We start from the raw sequence: 24,860 nt of genomic DNA, 5'->3' as shown, positions 1-24,860 counted from the left end.
GTATATATATTTATTATGTAATGACTGATGACGGACCTGCTGGACACTGTCAGCTCAGCAGCACCGCAGACTGCTACAGTAATCTACTATACTATAGTAGTATGTACAAAGAAGAAAAAAATAAAAAAACCACGGGGAGGTGGTATACAATTATGGATGGACTGCCGAGTGCCGACACAGAGGTAGCTACAGCCGTGGACTAACGTACTGTGTCTGCTGCTAATATAGACTGGATGATAATGAGATGAAATCAATATATATGTATATATAATATCACTAGTACTGCAGCCGGACAGGTATATATATTTATTATGTAATGACTGATGACGGACCTGCTGGACACTGTCAGCTCATCAGCACCGCAGACTGCTACAGTAAGCTACTATAGTAGTATGTATAAAGAAGAATGAAAAAAAAAAAAAACCACGGGTAGGTGGTATACAATATTATATATATATATATATATTATATACAATTATATATATATATATATATATATATATATATATATATTAAACTGGTGGTGGTGATTGATTATTAAACTGGTGGTCAGGTCACTGGTCACACTATCAGCAACTTGCAAGTAGTACTCCTAAGCAGACAATCACAAAATATATTATACTGGTCTGGTGGTCAGTGTGGTCACAATGGCAGTGTGGCACTGACTCTGGCAGCAAAAGTGTGCACTGTACGTTATATGTACTCCTGAGTCCTGCTCTCAGACTCTAACTGCTCCCCACTGTCAGTGTCTCCCCCACAAGTCAGATAATTAATACAGTCACACTATCTAATCTATATCACTTCAGCAAGTAGTAGTAGTATAGTAGTACTCCTCCTAATAATGCTCCCCAAAATTACTACTACTGTGTCTCTCTCTACTGTCTCACTCTCTTCTCTAAACGGAGAGGACGCCAGCCACGTCCTCTCCCTATGAATCTCAATGCACGTGTGAAAATGGCGGCGACGCGCGGCTCCTTATATAGAATCCGAGTCTCGCGATAGAATCCGAGCCTCGCGAGAATCCGACAGCGGGATGATGACGTTCGGGCGCGCTCGGGTTAACCGAGCAAGGCGGGAAGATCCGAGTCGCTCGGACCCGTGTAAAAAAACATGAAGTTCGGGCGGGTTCGGTTTCCGAGGAACCGAACCCGCTCATCTCTAGTAAGCATGATCACTAGACAGACTCAGAGCCTGATTCGGGGATGGGCGCAGTTCAAACAGCTGCTGTGTCTTGGTATGCAGCACTGTGCGATAATATGGCTAATAGGCTTTTGTGTAAATGGACGCCTCTTGATTGTTCTCTGCGCATTGGATTACTATATTCTTTGTCCCGACACAATGTTGAGAAGAAAAACTACTTTCTGGTTGGGCTTTACAACCGATGGCAGGAAACCATCTGGTTATCCACCATCGATGGCTAAAGTATGACATTGGCCATATACCATTAATGGTTTTGAAACATCAATGGTCAATGGCCATTCCTACATCGTAGTCTTGGATCTGCACATGTGCAGTTCAGCTTCTGCACAAGTACAGATCTTAAAACATCGGAGATGCGTGTTAATATCAAATTAATATACATCTGTAAATAAGACTCTCAGATCCTGTAGCTGGTGCAAATATAACATAGATTACAGATATCTGGAGAGTCGTAGATTGCCTACCCGTGTCACGGAGTCTTTGTAATACACCGTTTAATGCACTGAGTCTGTATGTTTATTTTAGCAATGTTGATGTGACAATGATGTGCTACAGTATATGCCAAATATTTGCTACCAATTCATGTAAATTGAACATGAATGTGTATTAGAAAGTATGTCCTGTTTGTTATTGCTGTGCAGACTGTATATTATGTAGAGTGCATGCGCTTTGTCTATTATTATTGCATTTAATTTACATCAATTACAGAAATGTTTAATATTACAGCTGAGATTAAAGGATTTTCTTTCAACTCCATTTCCTCCTCTCCACCCAAAAAGTATTTCAAATCGTCTTTTGTCCAGCCACATTGGCTTTATTCAAAGATTGGATCTATGATGCATGCCTGATTCCTAAACTTCACAAAGAGACATTTCAGTTTCAAAGAATATAGTGGCAGGAAATGGTCAAACAAGATGACTCTCACTTTGGGAAATACAATACAAAGAGAATATTGTTTGGAATATTTAGGAGCGCTTTTTAAATAGGCTGAGCAAATTTTTTTATGGAAACCAACATTACAAATACTGCATGTGTAAACATGACTTTTCATAATAAATATTGTAAAAAAAAAAATAAATGACATGAAAATTCTATTTATGGTGCTACTCCAATGGAGAGCTACAGTATGTTTCTGTAATTAATGTTATAAAACTTTTTTTGTAAATTTTGTAGACAAGATGAAAGTAGGTAAAAATAAAAAAATACTGTATAAATGTGATCCAAAATGTTCAACAATTTACGCAGATTTAAATTGTCTACCTAAAAAAAACGCGGAGACTGAGCTGTGGCCAGGATCACTACACGGAGCATCACCACCACTATGACACTGGAGAAGCTGACCGGGGAGCAGAGCATGGAAAGTAAACAGCGGTTTCCTGGGGAGAGAAGGAGTGTTGGAGCGGGGACCGTGTGCTGGTGCAGGGTGCACAGATTCCAGCGGGCACTGTAGCGTGATGTGTGGTTGCGTGAGGTGACCCACACTGTATGTATTGCAGGGCGATCTGAGGCTCCTCTTCTCCAGTGTGACCGGACTTTTGGCTGTGAGGGCTCTGTGTCTGGTGCAGAGTGCTCTGTGGGGTGCTGTGTGGGCTCTGTGCCTGGTGCAGAGTGCTCTGTGGGCTGTGTAGGGTCTGTGCCTGGTGCAGAGTGCTCGGTGGGGTGTAGTGTGGGCTCTGTGTCTGGTGCAGAATGCACTGTATGGTGCAGTGTGGGCTCTGTGTCTGGTGCAGAGTGCTCTGTGGGGTGCTGTGTGGGCTGTGTGTCTGGTGCAGAGTGCTCTGTGGGGTGCAGTGTGGGCTCTGTGCCTGGTGCAGAGTGCCCTATGGGATGCAGTGTGGACTCTGTGCCTCATGCAGTTTGGGCTCTGTGGGGTGCAGAGAGCCCTGTGAGGTGCAGTGTGGGCTCTGTGCCTCATGCAGAGTGGGGTCTGTGCATGTTGCAGAGTGCCCATGATGTGTGTAGGGTGCTGGGGGCATATGTGAATCTGGCATTACTGGGGTGTATGTGTATATGGCACTGCACTATTGGGGGCATATGTGTGTCTGGCACTATTGGGGGCGTATGTGTAAATGGCACTGCACTACTGGGGGCATATGTATATCTGGCACTGCACTACTGGGGGCATATGTATATCTGGCACTGCACTATTGGGGGCATTATGTGTATCTGTCAATATACAGGAATGTTATGTGTAAGGAACACTACTGTGGGCGTTATGTGTAAGGCAGCTAATTGTGTTTGTAGGGGGTGTGTGAAAATATATTTATTTATAGTTTAATAATATAAAGTTTCGAGCCCACGCCCAATTTTCCAGGAGCGCGTGCGCCTTTGGTGCACGCATGGGGGGAGAGAGGCACTTCGAAATTTCCTCGCTCAGGGTGCTGGTGGGCCTGGAGCCAGCCCTGTTTGTGCATATCATGTGAAAATGTGGCTTTTTGTCAGTAGGCACTCTCCAGTTTTTGCCCTATCCATTTGTAAATGTGCTAAATTGGGATTTGCTCGATAATTCTTGCAAAACCAGTGAAATGTGTAGGTGAAAATGGGAAATCTGCCTGTACCCAAAAAAATCCATAGAAGAGTATTAGTGGTCATAATAACAGCATCTGAGGTACTTAAATTGTGTCAGATGGCTGTTATTTGTATTTTTCTAACAAATTGAAAAAATAATAGAAAGAAGAGTTTTTGTGCAAAATAAATGCTTTACTTAAATTAGGGGTACATAAAATAGGAATTTGATACCTACCGGTAATTCCTTTTCTCGTAGTCCGTAGTGGATACTGGGGTTCTGTATTTTAGTTCCATAGGGTATAGATCGGGTCCACTGGAGACTGCCACTTTAAAACCTTTAGTGTGTGTATGTGTGTGCTGGCTCCTCCCCTCTATGGCCCTCCTACCAGACTCAGTCTAGGAAAACTGTGCCCGAGGAGACGGACATACCATGAGAGAAGGAATAAAGACAACAGCGGTGAGGCAACAAGCCAACACACATCCATAACCAAAAGGAGGGCGCTAACCAGAACAGAAGATATCAACACCAACCCAACCAGGATAGCACAGCTATACCAACAACATAACGGGACCGCAACCATGGCCAACCAAATACTTACTCAGGTAAGCAGGAATTGAAACACTGAGGTGGGCGCCCAGTATCCACCACACACTAAGAGAAAAGGAATTACCGGTAGGTATCAAATTCCTATTTTCTCTAACGTCTTAGTGGATACTGGGGTTCTGTAATTTAATACCATGGGGAAGTCCCAAAGCTCCCAAATGGGTGGGAGAGTGCTGAGACCCCTGTAACCCTGCCTGACCAAACTGAAGGTCTATCTTGGCCAAGGTGTCAAAATGATAAATTTCACAAAAGTGTTCGAATCAGACCAAGTAGCAGCTTGGCACAACTGTAAGGCCAAGACACCCCGGGCAGCCACCCAGGAAGAGCCCACAGACCTCGTTGAGTAGGCCTGAATAGACGTCGGCAAAGGCAGAGCCGCCGAAGTATAGGCCTGTTTAATGGTCAACCTGAGCCAACGACGAAATGGATTGTTTGGAAGGCGGATGACCAATCTTGGTGGCATCATAAAGGACAAACAGCGAATCAGATTTCCGATGACGAGCCGTCCTATGTACATAAATCTTCAGAGCCCTCCCCACATCTAAGGAATCTGGCCCAATGGAGTCGCCAGACAACACTGGAACCACAATGGGTTGATTGACATGAAAAGCTGAAACCACCTTTGGTAAAAACTGAGGACGGGTCCTGAGTTCCGCCCTGTCTTCATGGAAAATCAAATAAGGGCTCTAACAGGACAAGGCCCCAAATTCAGAGACACGTCTTGCAGACGCCAATGCCAATAACATCACTGTTTTTCAGGTGAGACATTTTAACTCCACCCTATGTAAGGGTTCACACCAGTCTGATTGAAGAAAGGACAGCACCACATTGAGATCCCACGGAGCCGTGGGAGGGAAAAAGGGCGGTTGCATACGAAGAACTCCTTTTAGAAAAGTTTGTACTTCGGGCAACATGGCAAGTTGTTTCTGAAAGAAAATAGAGAGCGCCGAAATCTGGACTTTGATGGAGCCTAAATGTAGGCCCATATCCACTCCCGCTTGGAAGAAAAGTAAAAAACAACTACAGGTTGAGTATCCCATATCCAAATATTTCGAAATACGGAATATTCTGAAATACAGAATTTTTTGATTGAGACTGAGATAGTGAAACATTTGTTTTCTGATGGCTCAGTGTACACAAACTTTGATTAATACACAAAGTTATTAAAAATATTATATTCAATGACCATCAGGCTGTGTGTATAAGGTGTATATGTGTTAGGATCTCCTGTTCTGTACTGCCACGTCGCTATGGCAACCGGGAGGCAAGTGTTAGCGAAGTAACCTGAGCGCAGCTGATACTCCGGTCCGGGTTTTTACTGTGTAGTGGTTGCAGGCTCTGTGCACGGCAGGGAATCCGGCGCTGGTTTTGTGCTCACAGTCTGTGAGGTCTGAGTGGGGCATGGACAGCACCTGCTATATAAACCATCCTCTCAGGCTAGGCAAATGCTGCTGAATCTTTGTTTGTTAGTCAGTTCCAGAGAGTTAGCTAGTACTGTGTGACTTTGTATTTACTTGTTGCTTACTGCGAATAGGCCTTGGGATTCGGTACTTCATTCTGCCAATCCGGACCTAGCAGTAAGACAGGAGTCAGTTGTTTAACCTGCTGGGGTTCTTTTGCTATTCTGTGAACCCAGCAGGTTTGTGGCTGTACTCTCAGAACTGCTTGCTTAATCCTCCCTCACTGTGCAGGGCGTCCAGGTGTCAGTTTAGTGGCAGTAAGCTGAACCTGTGCCCTGCAAGTAGGGGTTAGGATTGTGGATACTCTCCTTGTGTCTATATCTCTATCTCTGACCAAGGAGTTTATTCCCACACCCGTTGGTAACCCTTTGGGGTTTTTCCTGTTGCTCTTAGCAACATCATTTTGGGTGCTCCACATGTTAAATCACTACATCTCGCTTTATTGTCCGCTCTATTCCATCTGAGCATTCCTGACACTAGGGAGACACCCAATTCCTGAGCCTTTGGGCTTCCCCGTTCATTTTGTGTTTATTAGTTATTCCATCACCTCCTGTGTATGTTGTGTTATACTGTCTGTGAGTTCGTTTTGCCTCGCTTCCCTCTCTGTTCATACACCGGTATACTCCTGTTAGCACTGGTGTGCGTAACATATTAAGCAGCCCTACTCCTGTTGAAATTTTGTGGGAATATGGAGCATACCCCTCAAAATACTTTGCAACAGGTGGTCGATCAGGTGCAGGTCCTGACTCGACAATTTAATGAGATGTCCATTAAAATGAACACCCCGCAGGCCGCTAGCGGAGCTCCCGCAGCAGCAGCGGCAAGTTTAGGGGTTATGGAGCCGAAAGTAAATATCCCGGATCGTTTTTCTGGAGATCGCTCGCAGTTTTTTTGTTTCAAGGAGAGCTGTAAGCTATATTTCAGGCTTAGGCCCCAGTCTTCTGGGTCGGAGATTCAGCGGGTGGGCATGGTGATTTCCTTGCTACAAGGAGACCCACAGGTCTGGGCATGTGGGTTGCAGCCTGACTGTCCGTCGCATAAAAGTGTTGATGGTTTTTTTATGGCACTGGACATTTTGTATGATGACCCTGACAAGATGGCTTAAGCCGAGGCTCAGATTACGGTCCTAAAGCAAGGGCGACGGCCAGCTGAGGTTTATAGTACGGAGTTTCGGAGGTTGGCTCATGATACCCAGTGGAATGACCCAGCCCTGAGAAACCAGTACCGAAGGGGCCTTTCTGACCAGATAAAGGACCAACTGGTACAATATCCCTCGCCTGATAGCTTAGATCAGCTCATGCAGTTATCCATCCGGGTGGATAGACGGCTGAGAGAGCGTAGGCTTGAAAGGGAGACCGCAGTTTCCTTTTTTCCCAAGGGAACCTCAGACTCTGAGGAATATTCCGAGGAGCCTATGCAGATTGGGGCTACCCGCCTCTCCTCGCGTGAGAAGACGCGGAGGAGACAGCAGGGTTTGTGTTTGTACTGTGGGAATAAAGGTCATGTCGTAGTATCATGCCCAGAAAAGCCGGAAAACTGTAGGGCCTGAGGGTGATGGGAAATATCCTGTCAGGCCAGAAGTCAGATTTTCCCAAAAAGACTTTTCTCATTCCGGTGACTTTGGAGATCCTCGGTCAAACTGTCAAGACTGAGGCCTTTGTTGACAGTGGGGCCGATGGGGTTTTCATGGACCGTCAATTCGCCCTGGAACACTCTGTTCCCTCAGTACCTTTGGCATCAGAGATTGAGATCTGTGGGTTAAACGGGGAACCATTGTCCCAGGGTAAAATTACCTCCTGCACCAGCCAAATTCCTTTGTTTATTGGAGCCACACACTCTGAAAAATTGTCTTTCTATGTGACTGTCTGTTCTTTTGCCCCATTGGTTTTGGGGTTACCCTGGTTAAGGGCCCATAACCCTCAATTTAACTGGGTCTCTGGGGAGATTCTTAGTTGGGGTAGTGATTGTTTCAGGAGTTGCTTGAGCCTTCCAGTCAGGCTCTCGCAGCTAAGTTTGCCAGGATTGCCAGGATGTTATGCAGATTTTGCGGATGTGTTCTCCAAAAAAGTTGCGGAGGTACTACCTCCCCATCGCCCCTATGACTGTGCCATTGATTTGTTGCCGGATGCTAAGCTTCCCAAGAGCAGGTTGTACTCCCTGTCACGTCCTGAGACTCAGGCTATGGCAGAGTACATTCCGGAGAACTTGGCTAAGGGATTTATCAGACCCTCACAGTTGGGTCGGGGTTCTTCTTCGTGGGTAAAAAGGACGGTTCGTTGCGACCCTGCATCGACTTCAGGGAATTGAACCGTATCACGATTAAAAACTCGTACCCACTGCCTCTCATTTCGGTTTTGTTTGACCAGCTTCGTACTGCCACCATTTTTTCTAAGATTGACCTACGTGGTGCTTACAATCTAATCCGAATAAGAGAGGGGGATGAATGGAAGACTGCCTTTAATACCCACTCAGGGCATTATGAATATTTGGTGATGCCTTTTGGGCTCTCTAATGCCCCGGCAGTCTTCCAGGAATTCATGAACGATGTGCTCAGGGAATATTTGGATAGATTTTTAATTGTTTATCTAGATGACATCCTAATCTTCTCCCATTCCCTGGAGGAACATCGGAAGCATGTACGCTTAGTCCTCCAGAAACTCAGAGACCACCAGCTTGGGGCGAAGCTGGAGAAGTGCGAATTTGAAGTCCAGCAAATCGCATTTCAAGGGTATATTATCTCCTCAGAAGGTTTCCAAATGGAGGGTTCTAAGGTACAGGCAGTGCTGGATTGGGTGCAGCCCACTAGTTTGAAGGCGCTTCAGCGTTTTCTGGGCTTTGCGAATTTTTATAGACGGTTCATCGCTGGATTTTCGTCTATAGTGGCCCCCTTGGTGGCACTCACTAAGAAAGGGGCGGATGTTGCTCACTGGTCTTGTGAGGCCAAAGCGGCCTTTGCCCCTCTCAAAAGGGCATTTGTCTCGGCCAAGGTGCTGCGACATCCAGATCCAGAGCGTCCTTTTGTGGTAGAAGTGGATGCCTCTGAGATAGGTATTGGGGCAGTGCTCTCTCAGATGGGGGTGTCTGATAATCGCCTTCATCCCTGTGCTTACTTTTCCCGTAAATTTTCGTCTGCCGAGATGAATTATGATGTGGGTAACCGGGAATTGTTGGCTATAAAGGATGCACTCGGGGAGTGGAGACACTGGCTTGAGGGGGCTAAGTTTGTGGTCTCAATTCTCACCGACCATAAGAATCTGGCATATTTAGAGTCAGCGAAGCGGCTCAATGCCAGGCAAGCACGATGGGCTTTGTTTTTTGCTCGCTTTAATTTTTTGCTAACATATCGCCCTGGGTCAAAAAACATCAAGGCTGATGCGCTCTCGCAGAGTTTTGCTCCAGTCCAAGAGACCACCGAGGAGCCATTGCCCATTGTGTCCCCATCATGTATTAAAGTGGGCATTACCCAGGACCTCTTGTCATTAGTCCTTAGAGCACAGGAGCAGGCTCCTCCAGACCTTCCGGTAGGTCTCTTGTTTGTGCCTCCTAGGTTAAGACAGCGAGTGTTCCTGGAATTCCATGCCAAGAGGTCGGCAGGGCATCCGGGTATTGCCAGAACTCGGGAGTTGCTGTCTAGGGCGGTGTGGTGGCCCTCGGTGGCTAGGGATGTGGATTAGTGGGTTCAGGCATGTGACATTTGTGCCCGAAATAAAACTCCTAGAGGGGTTCCTGTCGGCCCATTATATCCACTCTCTATTCCATCTAAGCCATGGACCCACATTTCCATGGATTTTGTGGTGGATTTGCCCAAATCCTCGGGGATGACAGCCATTTGGGTTGTCGTTGACAGGTTTTCGAAGATGGCGCATTTCGTTCCACTGGTTGGGTTGCCATCGGCCAGACGCCTGTCTGAGTTATTTATGCAGCATGTTGTGCGCCTCCACGGGTTGCCACTTGATGTGGTCTCTGACCGTGGATCCCAGTTTGTGGCCAAATTCTGGAGGGCATTTTGTTCTGATCTCCAGATTTCTGTGAGCTTGTCGTCAGGCTACCATCCACAGTCTAATGGGCAGACTGAGAGGGTGAACCAGTCCTTGGAGCAGTTCCTCAGGTGTTATGTCTCCAAGTGTCATACTGACTGGGTTGCTCATCTGTCCATGGCGGAGTTTGCCTATAACAACGCGGCTCACTCTGCTACAGGGATCTCTCCCTTCCTTTGTGTGTATGGGCATCATCCTAAGGCCAATTCTTTTGACCCCCTGGATTCCACGCCTGGTGGTTCCTCTGTGGTTTTGGCCCTTAGGGGTATTTGGAGGAAAGTTAAGAAAGCCCTTGTGTCTGTGTCATTAATGACCAAAAGGGTTTTTGATAAGCGGAGAAGACCCTGCAGCTTTAAATTAGGAGACTTCGTCTGGTTGTCCACCAAGAATTTGAAGTTGAGACAGCCATCTCATAAGTTAGGCCCCCGGTTCATCGGCCCTTATAAGATCACCAGGGTTATCAATCCGGTGGCATTTCAGTTAGATCTGCCTCGTTCTTTGGGTATCAATAAAACATTTCATTGTTCCCTTTTAAAACTGGCGGTTAGTAATCCTTCTTCCAGTGGAAGGCCTTCTCCTCTTCTGATACGGGGTCAGAGGGAGTTTGTGGTTGAAAGGGTTCTTGACTCCAAGATGGTTCGGGGTTGGCTGTCATTTTTGGTGCACTGGAAGGGGTATGGCCCGGAGGAGCGGTCGTGGGTGCGCAGTTGTGATCTTCATGCCCCCAGACTGATACGCTCTTTCTTCTCGCAGTTCCTCGATAAACCCGGTGGTAGGGGTTCTTTGACCCCTCGTCAGAGGGGGGGTACTGTTAGGATCTCCTGCTCTGTACTGCCACGTCGCTATGGCAACCGGGAGGCAAGTGTTAGCGAAGTAACCTGAGCGCAGCTGATACTCCGGTCCGGGTTTTTACTGTGTAGTGGTTACAGGCTCTGTGCACGGCAGGGAATCCGGCGCTGGTTTTGTGCTCACAGTCTGTGAGGTCTGAGTGGGGCGTGGACAGCACCTGCTATATAAACCATCCTCTCAGGCTAGGCAAATGCTGCTGAATCTTTGTTTGTTAGTCAGTTCCAGAGAGTTAGCTAGTACTGTGTGACTTTGTATTTACTTGTTGCTTACTGCGAATAGGCCTTGGGATTCGGTACTTCATTCTGCCAATCCGGACCTAGCAGTAAGACAGGAGTCAGTTGTTTAACCTGCTGGGGTTCTTTTGCTATTCTGTGAACCCAGCAGGTTTGCGGCTGTACTCTCAGACCTGCTTGCTTAATCCTCCCTCACTGTGTAGGGCGTCCAGGTGTCAGTTTAGTGGCAGTAAGCTGAACCTGTGCCCTGCAAGTGGGGGTTAGGATTGTGGATACTCTCCTTGTGTCTATATCTCTATCTCTGACCAAGGAGTTTATTCCCACACCCGTTGGTAACCCTTTGGGGTTTTTCCTGTTGCTCTTAGCAACATCATTTTGGGTGCTCCACATGTTAAATCACTACATCTCGCTTCATTGTCCGCTCTATTCCATCTGAGCATTCCTGACACTAGGGAGACACCCAATTCCTGAGCCTTTGGGCTTCCCCGTTCATTTTGTGTTTATTAGTTATTCCATCACCTCCTGTGTATGTTGTGTTATACTGTCTGTGAGTTCGTTTTGCCTCGCATCCCTCTCTGTTCATACAACGGTATACTCCTGTTAGCACTGGTGTGCGTAACAATATGAAACATAAATGAATTGTGTAAATGTATACAAACTTTGTTTAATGCACAAAGTTATTAAAAATATTGGCTAAAATTACCTTCAGGCTGGGTGTATAAGGTGTATATAGAACATAAATGCATTCTGTGCTTAGACTTGAGTCCTATCGCCCTGATATCTCATTATGATAGGCAATTATTCCAAAATACGGAAAAATCCTATATTCAAAATACTTCTGGTCCCAAGCATTTTGGATAAGGGATACTCAGCCTGTAATTCCAGATTCCACGGGAGACACCTTTCTACTTTCACACCAGAATACGTCTGATAATGTTTTGATATCACCATCTTCCTGGCTTGGACCATGGTGGAAATAACCTGGGAGGGAAAACCTTTTCTTGCTAGAATCTCCCTCTCAACTTCAAAGCTGTCAAACGTAGCCACTGTAAGTTTGGATAGACGAACGGACCTTGTTGTAGAAGATCCTTTTGGAAGGGTAGAGGCCAGGGATCCTCCAGAGCCATGGCTAGGAGGTTCGAGTACCACGGACGTTGAGGCCAATCCGGGGCAATTAGAATTGCTTGAACCCTTGGGATTAGCGGTAGAGGAGGGAACAGGTACACAAACTGGTAAATCCATGGTGTCGTCTACGCGTCCACTGCTACAGCTTGCGGATCCCTCATTCTGGAACAGTAACGGCATAGCTTCTTGTTGAGACGAGAAGCCATCAGATCTATCTGCGGACAGCCCCACGGTGAATCAGCTGTTGAAACACCTGGGGATGTAGGCCCCATTTCCCTCAGCTGTCCACTACTGGAATGAATATGGCTGAGATGGCCCTTGCGTTGGCCTCCACCCAGAGGAGGATTTTTGACACTTCTCGCATCGCCGCTCTGCTTCTTGTTCCCCCTTGTCGGTTTATGTACGCCACCGCTGTAGCATTGTCCCTTTGAACCTGGGCCGGCCGATCCCTCAGGAGATGGGAAGCTTGCAGAAGAGCATTGTAAATTGCCCTGAGTACCAGGATGTTTATCGGTAGAGCCGATTCCTGAACTGTCCATATCCCCTGGAACTGGGCCCCTTAGATCACAGCCCCCCAACCCCGGAGGATGGCATCCGTTGTGAGTAGAATCCACGAGTGGATATTGAAATTCCTGCCTTCGATCAGGTGAGGAACTTGCAGCTACCATAATAGAAAAATCCGGGCTTTCGGCGATAAGGTCATTTCCTGAGGCATGTGAAGGTGAGACCCCGACCATTTGTCTAGCAGATCCAGCTGAAGTGGCCAGGCATGAAATCTGCCATATTGGATTACCTCATAAGAAGCAACCATCCTGCCCAGCAAGCGTATGCAAAGATAAATTGACACCTTGCGAGGACGAAGCACGGAGCGGACCATAGCCTGGATAGCCAAGGCCTTGTCCATTGGGAGAAACACCTTTTGAGACACTGTTTCCAGTATCATTCCCAGGAACTGAAGATGTTGGGTCAGTTCCAGGTGAAATTTCTGGAAGTTTAGGATCCACCCATGATCCGTAATCAGACGAGTCATCAGATCGATGCTGTGCAATAGATGCTCCCTGGACATCAGAGCCGGATTAAAGAGGGGTCACAGGGGGTTAGTACCCCGGGCCATCCTCCCTGAAGGGTCCCCCCCGGACGGAGCTGCTTAGATCCATTTGACCCTGCTACCTGCACAGCATACACAGTCACGGTCACGCTGCACGAAGGGTTCCACTCACAGCTACAGTAGCTACGGTAGTAGCAGCTGCCTGGCTTGCAGGGACCACGCCTCTTCCCAACGTCACTGAGGAGAGAGGGACCTGGATCAGCGCAAAAGAGTCCACCCCCCCTCCCCCGTTGAAAAGCACTAAAAAAAACACTACCCCACCCTGCGGCCACTGTATTTTTTTATTATTATTATTTCCACCTCCCTTCCCCCTTCAGCATAATTTAACGGTATATTATTCCTCCCTCACCCCCAATTGTTCTTGATCCTCCTTCCTGGGAGTTGCCCCTCCCACTCACCCCCATAGGCATACATGATTCCCCCTCACACACACACATGCAGGGCCCCTCTATTTTAAGTGCCCTGTTACCCCCAAAGGCTTAATCCGGCCCTGCCGGACATAGCCTTTATCAGGAGAATGTCCAAGTAGGGGACTATGTTGACTCCCATCATGCGCAGTTGCAGCATCATCTCCGCTGTGACTTTGGTGAATACCCTCGGAGCTGTGGACAGGCCAAAGGGCAAGGCCTGGAACTGGAAATGGTCATCCAAGATGGTGAACCTGAGGTAAGCCTGATGAGGGGGTGACATGGGAATGTGTTGGTAAGCATCCTTGACATCTAGGTATATCAGGAATTCCCCCTCTTCCAGACCGGACACCACAGCCCGCAGGGATTCCATCTTGAATTTGAACACCTGCAGATACGGGTTTAGAGACTTCAGGTTTAAGATGGGTCGCACCGAACCATCTGGTTTTGGAACGACAAAAAGACTGGAGTAAAAACCCCTGTTGTGTAATGGAGGAGGTACAGCCCCTGCCTCTGAACCTTGCCACACGAAAGGACTGCAAGGAGGGTCCTGTGTAAGAACGTCTAGCAGGTGGCGCAGCCGACGGCAGATAGGTAGAATTACCCGCCGTTGCCTGGAAGATCCATTTATTTAATTCGTCCCACAACAAGGCATCACCTGTAAAGGGAAGATTTTCTACACCCTTTTTGGAATCAGGGTCCGCTGACCATTGACGTAACCATAAAGCTATGTGTGCCGAAACAGCCATAGCAGTAGTGCGGTCATTTATCTTACACAATTCCTTTATAGCCTCGCTCATAAAATTAGCAGCATCCTGTATGTGTACCATCAATAACAGAATCAGACCACTTTACCATAGCCCTGGAAATCCACCCACAAACTATTGTGGGGCGCTGTGCCACACCCGCCGCCGTATATATTGCCTTGAGAGTCGTCTCAATTTAATGGTCAGCCGGCTCTTTTAGGGATATAGCCCCTGGTACCGGTATTACTAATTTCTTAGACGGTCTGGACACAGACGTATCGACTGATGGGTTTTTTTCCCCATACCTTCCTGTCTACAACGGGGAGGGGAAAGGTAGTTAAAAACCTCTGAGGAATTTTTAATTTCTTATCCGGGTTTAACCATACTTCCCTGTCCAGGGAGTATTATTCTTTAGACAGTGGAAAAGTTGCAGAGGTCTTTGGTCTATCATTAAAGTACAACTCCACATCCGGTTCTGACTCCTGATCTGGGATGTGAAGAACCTCTCTAACAGCAAATATGAGGGTCTCCACCCCTGGTGACAGAGAGCTGTCCTCATCCATATCTTCATCATCATCATCATCTACATCAGGCTGATCAGAATCAGAATTAGACTGGAGCACCTGTGGCAGTGAGCATTTATGTGAAACCAACAGAGGGGACTGAGAAGCCTTTCTGGTATCTGCTGCTTTGGCCATAGAATCAATAGACTGTTTCAACACCTATCTCTCCTTTTTAGCTGCAGCTAATTCTGAATTGACATTCTGAATCATGCATTTAAAATTGTCTAACCAGTCAGGTGCCTGTGAACTGTGCCCCTGTGGAGATAAGGAGCATTGTTAACACATGAGGGACAAGCAGCACACATAACCAAGTCCACAGACATATTGACACAGGTGAAAATACAGCACAGCTTACTGAAAATGCCTCCACACAGACCCTAAAGAGCCCCTGTAGTGACGCTGAGGAACGGAGACCAGCACAAAAACACAGCCTCAATGTGTGAATGTAAGTGTATATCTAATATAAGTGCAGCGGCGCTGCCGCTGGACAGCTCCCCCCTGCTATGACCCCTTGGTACCAGAATAGAAGTCTGTAACCGCGTGGGTCTCCGGAGGAGCAGCGCACATGCCAGGGACATTGTCACTGGTGCATGCAGCCTTAATCCGCAGCAGCAGGACATGGCACCTTCCCGCCTCTGGTCCCGCTCCGGGAAGCCCCGCCCCTTGCAATGGCGCGCGGTCCCTGTGATATGAATTATTTTTACTGGCTCCGTTATACATAGTAAAAATCTGATATTTGCACACAAAGCATTTCCTGACAGTGAGCACTGCTGAGGAGAGCCAGTTATGTCCGCGGCGGGCACCGCAGTTTGTGGACCGAGACTGCCGTGCGACCTGCCGCCAACTGCACCAGGGACCCACTAACCGGGAACCCAGTGTAACACTCACCGCACCTTGAACTTCGGCATCTGTGGGGGTGGCGGCAAGCTGCCAGCATGAGCACACATACTAACGATGTGTGAGCAGCACCTCAGGAGCTCAGTGCCCTGTCATCTGGGATTATGAACCATTAACCTTCAGGAGGTTGGTTCGGTCCCCCCTCTAAGTCCCACGAAGCAAGTAGCCTGGTTGCCAACCAGGGCTACCTGAAAATAACTAACTAAAATAAAAAAATAAAGGAAACTCTCTGGAGCTTCAGAGAAATGCATCCGGCTCCTTGGGCACATTTTTCTAAACTGAGTCTGGTAGGAGGGTCATAGAGGGGAGGTACCAATACACACATACACACACTAAAGGTTTTAAAGTGCCAGGACCCGATCTATACCCCATTGTACTAAACTACAGAACCCCGGTATCCACTAGGTCATTAGAGAAAAATGGGTTTAAGTATATATTTGGGTAATTTACCAACCATAAAGAACGCAAATATACTTGTTCCATACCTTTTACCCCAATTTCCATTGTTTTGCACTTTTTCACCCCAAAAATTACATGTTATTATTGGGCAACTAAAAATAATTAAAAGCTCCTTAATGCCTAATTAGTCATTAAGGGGGTATCCCAGGGGTTAATACCAACATTTTTACCTTATAATAGGGATTTTCCACAACGTTTCACCGGGTTTAGTATGAAATACCTACAATCAAAAGGCGGATGGTCAAAATACCGACATTTAAAATACCGACAAAATCAAAATACCACATTTAAAAAGTTGACAGGTCAAAAAGTCTACACGACTTTTTCATTGTTTTTTGTGTGTGTATGTCGACATAGGTCAACATGGACACAGTATAAGTGTACTGCGTCCCCTCCAGGTCCACTAGGATGGTAAAGTATGAACAAGTCGGTTTCATTGAAAAAAATCATGATAAACTAATGTTGCCTTTTTGACCTGTCGGCATTTTAAATGTCGGTATTTTGTCCTTGTCGGTATTTTAAATGTCGATATTTTGATTATAGGTAAATTGACAGCATCCCGTTTAACCTACTCAGAAGGTGGTGAAAAGAAATTTGCATTACACCTATGGAGATTTATCGCCGTCTTTTATTGTGAAAACTAAGTTTCGTAGATGATTGAATACCCCCCTTAATCGGAAAATTAATAACATTTATTCATTAGAAATAATAAAAAAAGTAATTTTATAATAATATGTTTCATCACAAATTACAAATTAATAAAATATCCAATATATTTACAAGTTTAAGCTGGACCTACAGGTTTATAGAAATGAAATAGGAGGCCCAGCTTGAGCGTTTGCCAAGGGGCTCCAAGCCCCTAGCTAAGCCACTGCAATAGAGTATCCTCCATTGACCCCCACCTGACCACCAGTGTAAATGGTTACCATCACATGTCAAACCAAATTGATGGCAGTGTCACTGTCATTATCTTTACAGCAGCAGGTAACCAGCCTTAAATGCTGGCACCCAAAGTAGGGAAATATCTTAGAGACTGCCAATGGTATGTCAGGGTTTGTCATTGAAATGTATATAAATCAAGAAGGTAGGTCTTTGAGTTTATTACATTTCTTGTAAATTGACATTATACTGATGATTTAGACCACACATGTGCATGAGTCCTGCTACTACTCGGGATACATCACAGGAGTGGGCTCCTTCAGAGCCCAGTCCCTACGGGTGTTCAGTGTTACATCCTGGTGGAATAATTGCATACTGCAATTTAATTCTGGGCGCTAATTTCATGCCCAGATCACATTGATAAATGTCCTTTTCTAAATCCTCAACTGATAACATGAATAACTTTAGATGGATCCTTAATAATTTGGGAAACTGTCACACAACACCAAGCAGTGACGGTAGATTGGGCTATAGATGAAGCATTCCTCTGTATGTTCATCTAATAAGCAACAAAGTTCACTCTAGATACCAGATGTTCTAGATACCAGTCTCTGTCCTGCTGTGTATAGATGGGAGGGCAGAGCTATCTTACATAAATATGATAGAATACACCTGTCCAAGGAGGTAATTCAGACCTGATCGCTCACTAGCATTTTTTGCAGCGCTGCGATCAGGTCAGAACTGCACATGCGTATGCACCACAATGCGCAGGTGCGTTGCATGGTTTGTTGCTCTGCGATGGGTTTGTGCGAAGAATCCATTTGCACGGGCAATCGCATGGTGATTGACAGGAAGAAGGCGTTTGTGGGTGTCAACTGACCGTTTTCTTGGGAGAGTGAGAAATTAACAGGTTGCAGTGACTGAATTTTTATTTCACATTGTTTATTATTTGTTCACTTTTTTCACTTGCACAATATTTTCGCAGATGTTTTAGGTTAATTAATAAAAGTTATATTTTAAAAATTAGTGGTCAAATATCATCAATGATATTTGACTTTAAGATTACTGTCACTCAGTCCGAGTGTGCCCATAATAGGGAATACTTTCTTCTTCTTGGTTTCCATATGTTCATAATCTATTCCCAGGAGCACCTTCCATATAACTAAATGAAAAACAATTCGATTGATATTTGTGGAAAAGGACTGTTTGTGACCTACTAAAATTATTGATAAAAATATTGATACGGTACATATATATGTTTGTGCGAGCCTCCCTTTCTTTTTCTAATCGTTTTCTGGGGGTGGTTGGAAAAACACAGGCGTTCCCAAACGTTTGCAGGGCAGGTGACTGACGTCAATTCCGGTCCCGGACAGGCTGAAGTGATCGCAGCGCCTGAGTAAGTCCTGGGCTACTCAGAAATTGCACAAAATCTTTTTGTACCGCTCGGCTGCACATGCGATCGCACACTTGCACAGCTAAAATACACTCCCCGGTGGGTGGCGACTATGTGAACGCAGGACTGAAAAAACAGGTCTAAATTTTCCCCCAAGATCTCTGTGACAAAAGACTCTGCATTTATGATATTGGACATTTCAGGAAAATGTTTTACTAAAAACAACTTAACTACCAGGAGAAATGAACAAATTAGCAGACCTTTTCCACACAACACATTATATTTGTCAGTGTACAGTATCTTTAAGATTTCTGTTTGTCAGATAATAGTTCAGTTAGAACCCAGGAGTAGATCTTTTTCCATTAGAACCCAGGAGTAGATCTTTTTCCATAATTCAGAGTACTCAAATTTCTTGTCTCATGTCCAAAGTATGGGTGAGGGTGGCCTAGGAATGTATGCATTTTTATTTGTACACATCTGAGTCCCCCCAATTACTTTTCCCTTTGCTCACACTACAGCACAAAATGAATAACACTGGTGACATGAATAATCCTAGTGTATATATGACCATCTAGCAATTAATTACCACTAATTGCTCAGTTAGGCATAGGTCCAAGCATCTCTAAGCCTATGCAGGAAATGCTTTCAGGGTACAACGGATATCCTGGATTTCCTTCCTCAATGCATATAATATTGCAGAGCTGAGCTTCCTGGCTGACTTACCTGTTAGCTTCCATCACTATTACATTAATAAACATTTATTGTTAGACCTTGAACAAGATCCAGATGTCATTCCATGTTATAGCGATCTCAATAAGACTTTACTACTATTATTATTATTATTATTATCCTTTATTTATATGGTGCAACATGGGATCCGCAGCGCCCAATTACAGAGTTAACAAATAAACAAAACATGAAGACAGTGACTTACAGTTCAATACAATATAGGACAAGTACAGGGTACATAGCTGCATCAGTAAACAGCACAAAATAAGTATCAGGGCGGCAGAAAACCAAGGGATTTGGTCAGTGGCGTAACTAGAAATTTTTCTCCCCCAAGCAAAAAATTCTTTGGCGCCCCCCCCCCCCCCGCCGCATAATTGGGAGCAAGAAAGGGATAATATGCGCGCGCCGAAGGCGCGCGCTGCAAAAAAAGGGGCGTGGTTTTGTTGGAATGGGCGTGGTTTCTCATAAAGGGGCGTGGTATTGCAGGAAAAGACTACCTTATACCCCAGTTTTGCAACCTGCACGCCCAGACGTTAGCCACCACAGGAAAGAAAAATAATCCTGATTCATGCCCCTTACATTATTTGTCATTTTTCCTCCTTATAGTAATGCCCAGTATACATTATGCCACATACTGCAATGGCCCTTAGACATTATTCCACACACAATAATGCACATGACACATTATGCCACACACCATAATGCCCCCGACACATTATGCCACACACCGTAATGCCTGTGACACATTATGCCACACACCGTAATGCCCCCGACACATTATGCCACACACCGTAATGCCCCCGACACATTATGACAGGAATCGCAATGCCCGTTATACATTATGCTACACACTGCAATGCCCCTGATACATTATAGCACATACAATGCCTGTGACACATTATGACACACACCGCAATGACCTTGAGACATTATACCACAATGCCCGTGATATAGTATACCATACACCGTAATGCCTGTGACACATACCGCAATGCCCTGCCCGTTATACCCTATGCCACACACCGCAATGCCCGTTATGTATTATGCCACACTGCAATGACCCTGAGACATTATACCACATACCACAATGCCCGTGATATAGTATACCACACACCGTAATGCCTGACACATTATGACACACACCGCAATGTCCGTGATACATTATGCCACACACTGCAATGACCCTGAGACATTATACCACATATCACAATGCCCGCGATATAGTATACCATACACCGTAATGCCTGTGACACATTATGACACACACCGCAATGTCCGTGATACATTATGCCACACACCGTAATGCCCATTACACATTAAGTCCTACAGTAAGGCTTCTAATTACTTTTCAATTACCTTCTCGTTGTCAGGGGTTTCATGCACTGGGTGTCATGCTCGTTGCCAGGTGTTTCATGCACTGGGTGTCATGCTCGTTGTCAGGTGTTTCATGCACTGGGTGTCATGCTCGTTGCTAGGAGGTAGTCCTTGTTGCTAGGGCTGTGCTCCAGTGCCACATATGACCCCAGTGCCAGATATTCCCCCACGGTGCCAGGTACCCACATGCCCCCGGTGCCAAATATAGCCCCCCCCATGTGCCAGGTACACATATACCCCCCCCCCCCCAGTGCCACATATGCCCCCAGTGCCAGATATTCCCCCCCAGTGCCACATATGCCCCCCAGTGCCAGATATTCCCCCGTGCCAGATATGCCGCCAGTGCCATATATTCCCCCCCAGTGCCACATATGCCCCCAGTGCCAGATATTCCCCCAGTGCCAGATATCCCCCCTAGTGCCAGACACCCCCCCCCAGTGCCAGACATCCCCCCCCCCAGTGCCATATATGCCCCAGTGCCAGACATCCCCCCCCAGTGCCAGATATCCCCCCAGTGCCAGACATCCCCCCCCCAGTGCCATATATGCCCCAGTGCCAGACATCCCCCCCCAGTGCCATATATGCCCCAGTGCCAGACATCCCCCCCAGTGCCAGATATCCCCCCAGTGCCAGACATCCCCCCCCCAGTGCCAGATATCCCCCCCCAGTGCCATATATGCCCAGTGCCAGATATCCCCCTAGTGCCAGACATCTCCCCCCCAGTGCCATATATGCCCCAGTGCCAGACATCCCCCCCAGTGCCAGATATCCCCCCCAGTGCCAGATATCCCCCCCCCCAGTGCCATATATGCCCCAGTGCCAGACATCCCCCCCCCAGTGCCAGATATTCCCCCCAGTGCCGCCGTCGCCGCCGCCGCCGCTTATTGGAGGGACACGGAGGGCACAGATCGCCTCTCCTGTGTCCCTCCTGCTGCATCATCTCCGGCGGCCGCGGGTCTAATAGGGGGAAGTGCCGTCCGTGAGCCAATTAGAGCTCACGGACGGCACTTCCCCCTATTAGACCCGCGGCCGCCGGAGATGATGCAGGAGGGACACAGGAGAGGCACACGCTGTGCCGTCCGTGTCCCTCCAACAAGCGGCGGCGGGAAGGAGAAAGCAGACTGACATGCGGGCGCTCGTCCGCATGTCAGTCTGCTGTAATCAGTGGCGCCCCCGCAGCCCCTCGCCCCCCAAGCCACCGCGAGGACTGCGGGGGCAGTAGTTACGCCACTGGATTTGGTGCCATCAAAGAAGTATTGAAAAGAAGATAGGTTAAGTAAGAGACGTAAAAGCACATGAGGGAAAAGGACTTGGGGGGGGGGGGGGGGGGGGGGGGGGGGGAGGGTTATTCGGGTTTGTTAGCAAACCAAAAAAATTAGCAATTGGGCAAAACAATGTGCACTGCAGTTGGGGAAGTTGTAAAATGTGCAGAGAGATTTCGATTTGGGTGGGTTATACGTATTGTTTCTGTGCAGGGTAAATACTGGATGCTTTATTTTTACACAGCAATTTAGATTTCAGTTTGAACACACCCCACCCATCTTACTCTCTCTGCACATGTTACATCTTCCCCACCTGCAGTGCAACATGGTTGTGCCCAATTGCTAACTTTTTTGGTTGGCTAACAAACCTGAATAAGACCCTTAGCTCATGTTTCATTGCTCCTCCATTTAGCCTTTGACTGTCTTGCGTACTAGAATGAACGTGAACAAGTTTTAGCCTTAGTAGTCCCTGATTTGAATACTGATCTCTAGACTCATCATTATGAAACAGTTTAAGTCTGCGCGCATAGATCTGTTCCAAACCTATATGTCTTCTTTAAATGATAATTCAGACATTTACTTTACCACTTTTACACTTACATCTTCCTATTTTTGGCATTTGCTGGTGGGGAAACATAACTCTAATTTCTTAATTTAATTTCAGATAATTTATTATAACAAACGCTGCAAGGTTATGATCACACAAGAACATATGGCATTCTCTGGTTTATTGTACAAACTGAAATGATTGAAAACTATGAAAATACTACATTTTGTATGGTTCACTGTTTTTTTCTTGTTTTTTTTATTTAATCTCTCTGTAACCAACTCTATTAGAAATACATTCAAGAATTATTCATAACCTGTAGAAACCGTTCTAGCCTGCCACAGCTTCTCCTCTTTGTGGAGAGATAGTGAAGAGAATGTGAGAAACCAAAATTAACAATTGCCATTTTAAAGGTGACTTCTTCAATGGTGTCACAGAGCCAACGTGGTTTCAAAGGTTTACCATTATGAGATATTGGGAATGTAGCCTCTGCACTGATCTTTGTGCGCCACTGTTGCAGAACTAATGATTTTGGTAAGATAACATTTTTCAGAGCAACCATTAGCTGTGTGTAGTCTTCCCATCAGCTGTTATTGTAGCATTCAAGGGCGTAGCTACCATAGGTGCAGGGAGTACAGCAGCTATGAGGCCCAGAGCTGAGAGGGGCCACCTTCCCTGTCATAGTTACATGTCTTATATACTGTACATTTTCACTATTGGGAGGTACATACAGTAGGGGCAGAGGCGGATTGGGCATAGGGTTTACAGGGATGATTCCCGGTGGGCCGACGCACCTGTGGGGCCTGTTTTGTTTGAGGACATGTGGTCATTTTTATTGACATAATGAATAAGATGCAAAATAATTTGCATATATGAAAATACTCCTCGATACTCGTATGGCTCCTCGATACTCGTATGATACAGCTCCGCCAGCGTGAGGGACAGATGCAGGCTCCAAAAGGTGGTCAGAACCGCAGAGAAGATCATCGGGCCGACCTTCCCGCAGTCCAGGACCTGTACTTGTCCAGAGCTAAAAAGCGGGCAATGAAGATAGTAAAAGACCAGCTACACCCTGGCCACAGCATGTTTAAGTTGCTTCCTTCAGGCAGGTGTTACAGGGCCGTCCCCGCCGGGTCCACCAGAAGCCTCAAAAGTTTCTTTCCCCAAGCGGTCCGCCTGCTGAACTCCTGAACATTAAGCAAGAAAATACTGTATATCTTTCTAAAGAATGATATAGTTTCCTAAATTCTGAAGGTGTATCATATAATGTGCTCATAATATTTAATTTTATTTCTTTTTAACTTCCCCCTTGATGCTGGACATGCCCACTATCTGGAAAGTCTTGGGGGGAGGATGCTGCTGCCATGGCCCATGGCTAGACCTTACACCTCTGGTGCTGCCCATGTGGGGCCACTAGTACAAATTTTTCCAGGGCCCCTTTTTGTTTCCAATCCGCCCCTGAGTAGGGGCCCTTATAAAATTTGGCCTTGGGGCCTACAATATATCTAGGTATGCCCCTGTACCTGCTCATTGTAATATGGTATAAAATGAACTGGAGGGCATTTGTAATGTTACATAATATGAATTGGGGCACTGCACTATGGCACAATATGAAGTTTAGGCACTAAAGTGTTGCATATTATGAACTGGGGGACTGTATTGTGGCATAATATGAACTGGGGGTTCTGTAATGTGGCATAATTTGAACTGGGGGTATTGTAATGTGGCATAATATGAACTGGAGAAACTATGCATATGGTGTACTGGCAGTCTTGCAATGTGGCATACCATGAACTAGGGCACTACAATGGTTAAGAATATGAACTTGGGCACTATTATGGGGCATAAAATTAACAACTGCTTCAGAGCAGGGCCGTCTTAACAGCAGTGCAGGCCCCTGGGCACAGCAATGCACTGGGCCCCCTACCCATCCTCCAGCGGCAGGGGTGGGGGGTTCTATCAGCAGCAGCATTGATGTCCCATGGGCGGTAGGGGGTGTTCTATCTGCCACTCAGTATGTAGGACCTGGAGCAGTAATTTCTGCTAATTACTCCTTTACTACACAGATGGTGTAAGATGGGGTGGGAGAGAGAACACTAAACTGTAGAAGAGGCATTGGGATGAATGAAGGGGCCCTGGTACATAACTTCCAGGGTGGTAGGGGGTGTGTAATACGTAGTGGAGGGGTGGATAGTGGAGTGGACTTAATATTCATCCTTTTCCGGTGGGAGGGCAGGTTGGTTGACTGCAGATATCTCCAGTTCCTGGAAATAGATTTCTTATCTTTGAATGCGATAAAAAACTAGAGAGTCCCACCTTTCAAGAGGTTCTGGGGACTTGGGGATCAGAGTTCAGGAGATGGCGCAATCCACTGGCGAAAATATAAAACTGCAAACCAGATGTGTGGAGCTGGAGCAGGGATCAGCTGCTTGAAGGCTTATATCTCCGGTTCTGGGCATAATAGAGACAAGCTGCCAGTG

Source organism: Pseudophryne corroboree, chromosome 5 (assembly GCF_028390025.1).
Source record: "Pseudophryne corroboree isolate aPseCor3 chromosome 5, aPseCor3.hap2, whole genome shotgun sequence".
In the NCBI taxonomy this organism is placed as follows: Eukaryota; Metazoa; Chordata; class Amphibia; order Anura; family Myobatrachidae; genus Pseudophryne; species Pseudophryne corroboree.
Note: the sequence above shows the minus strand (reverse complement) of the source record.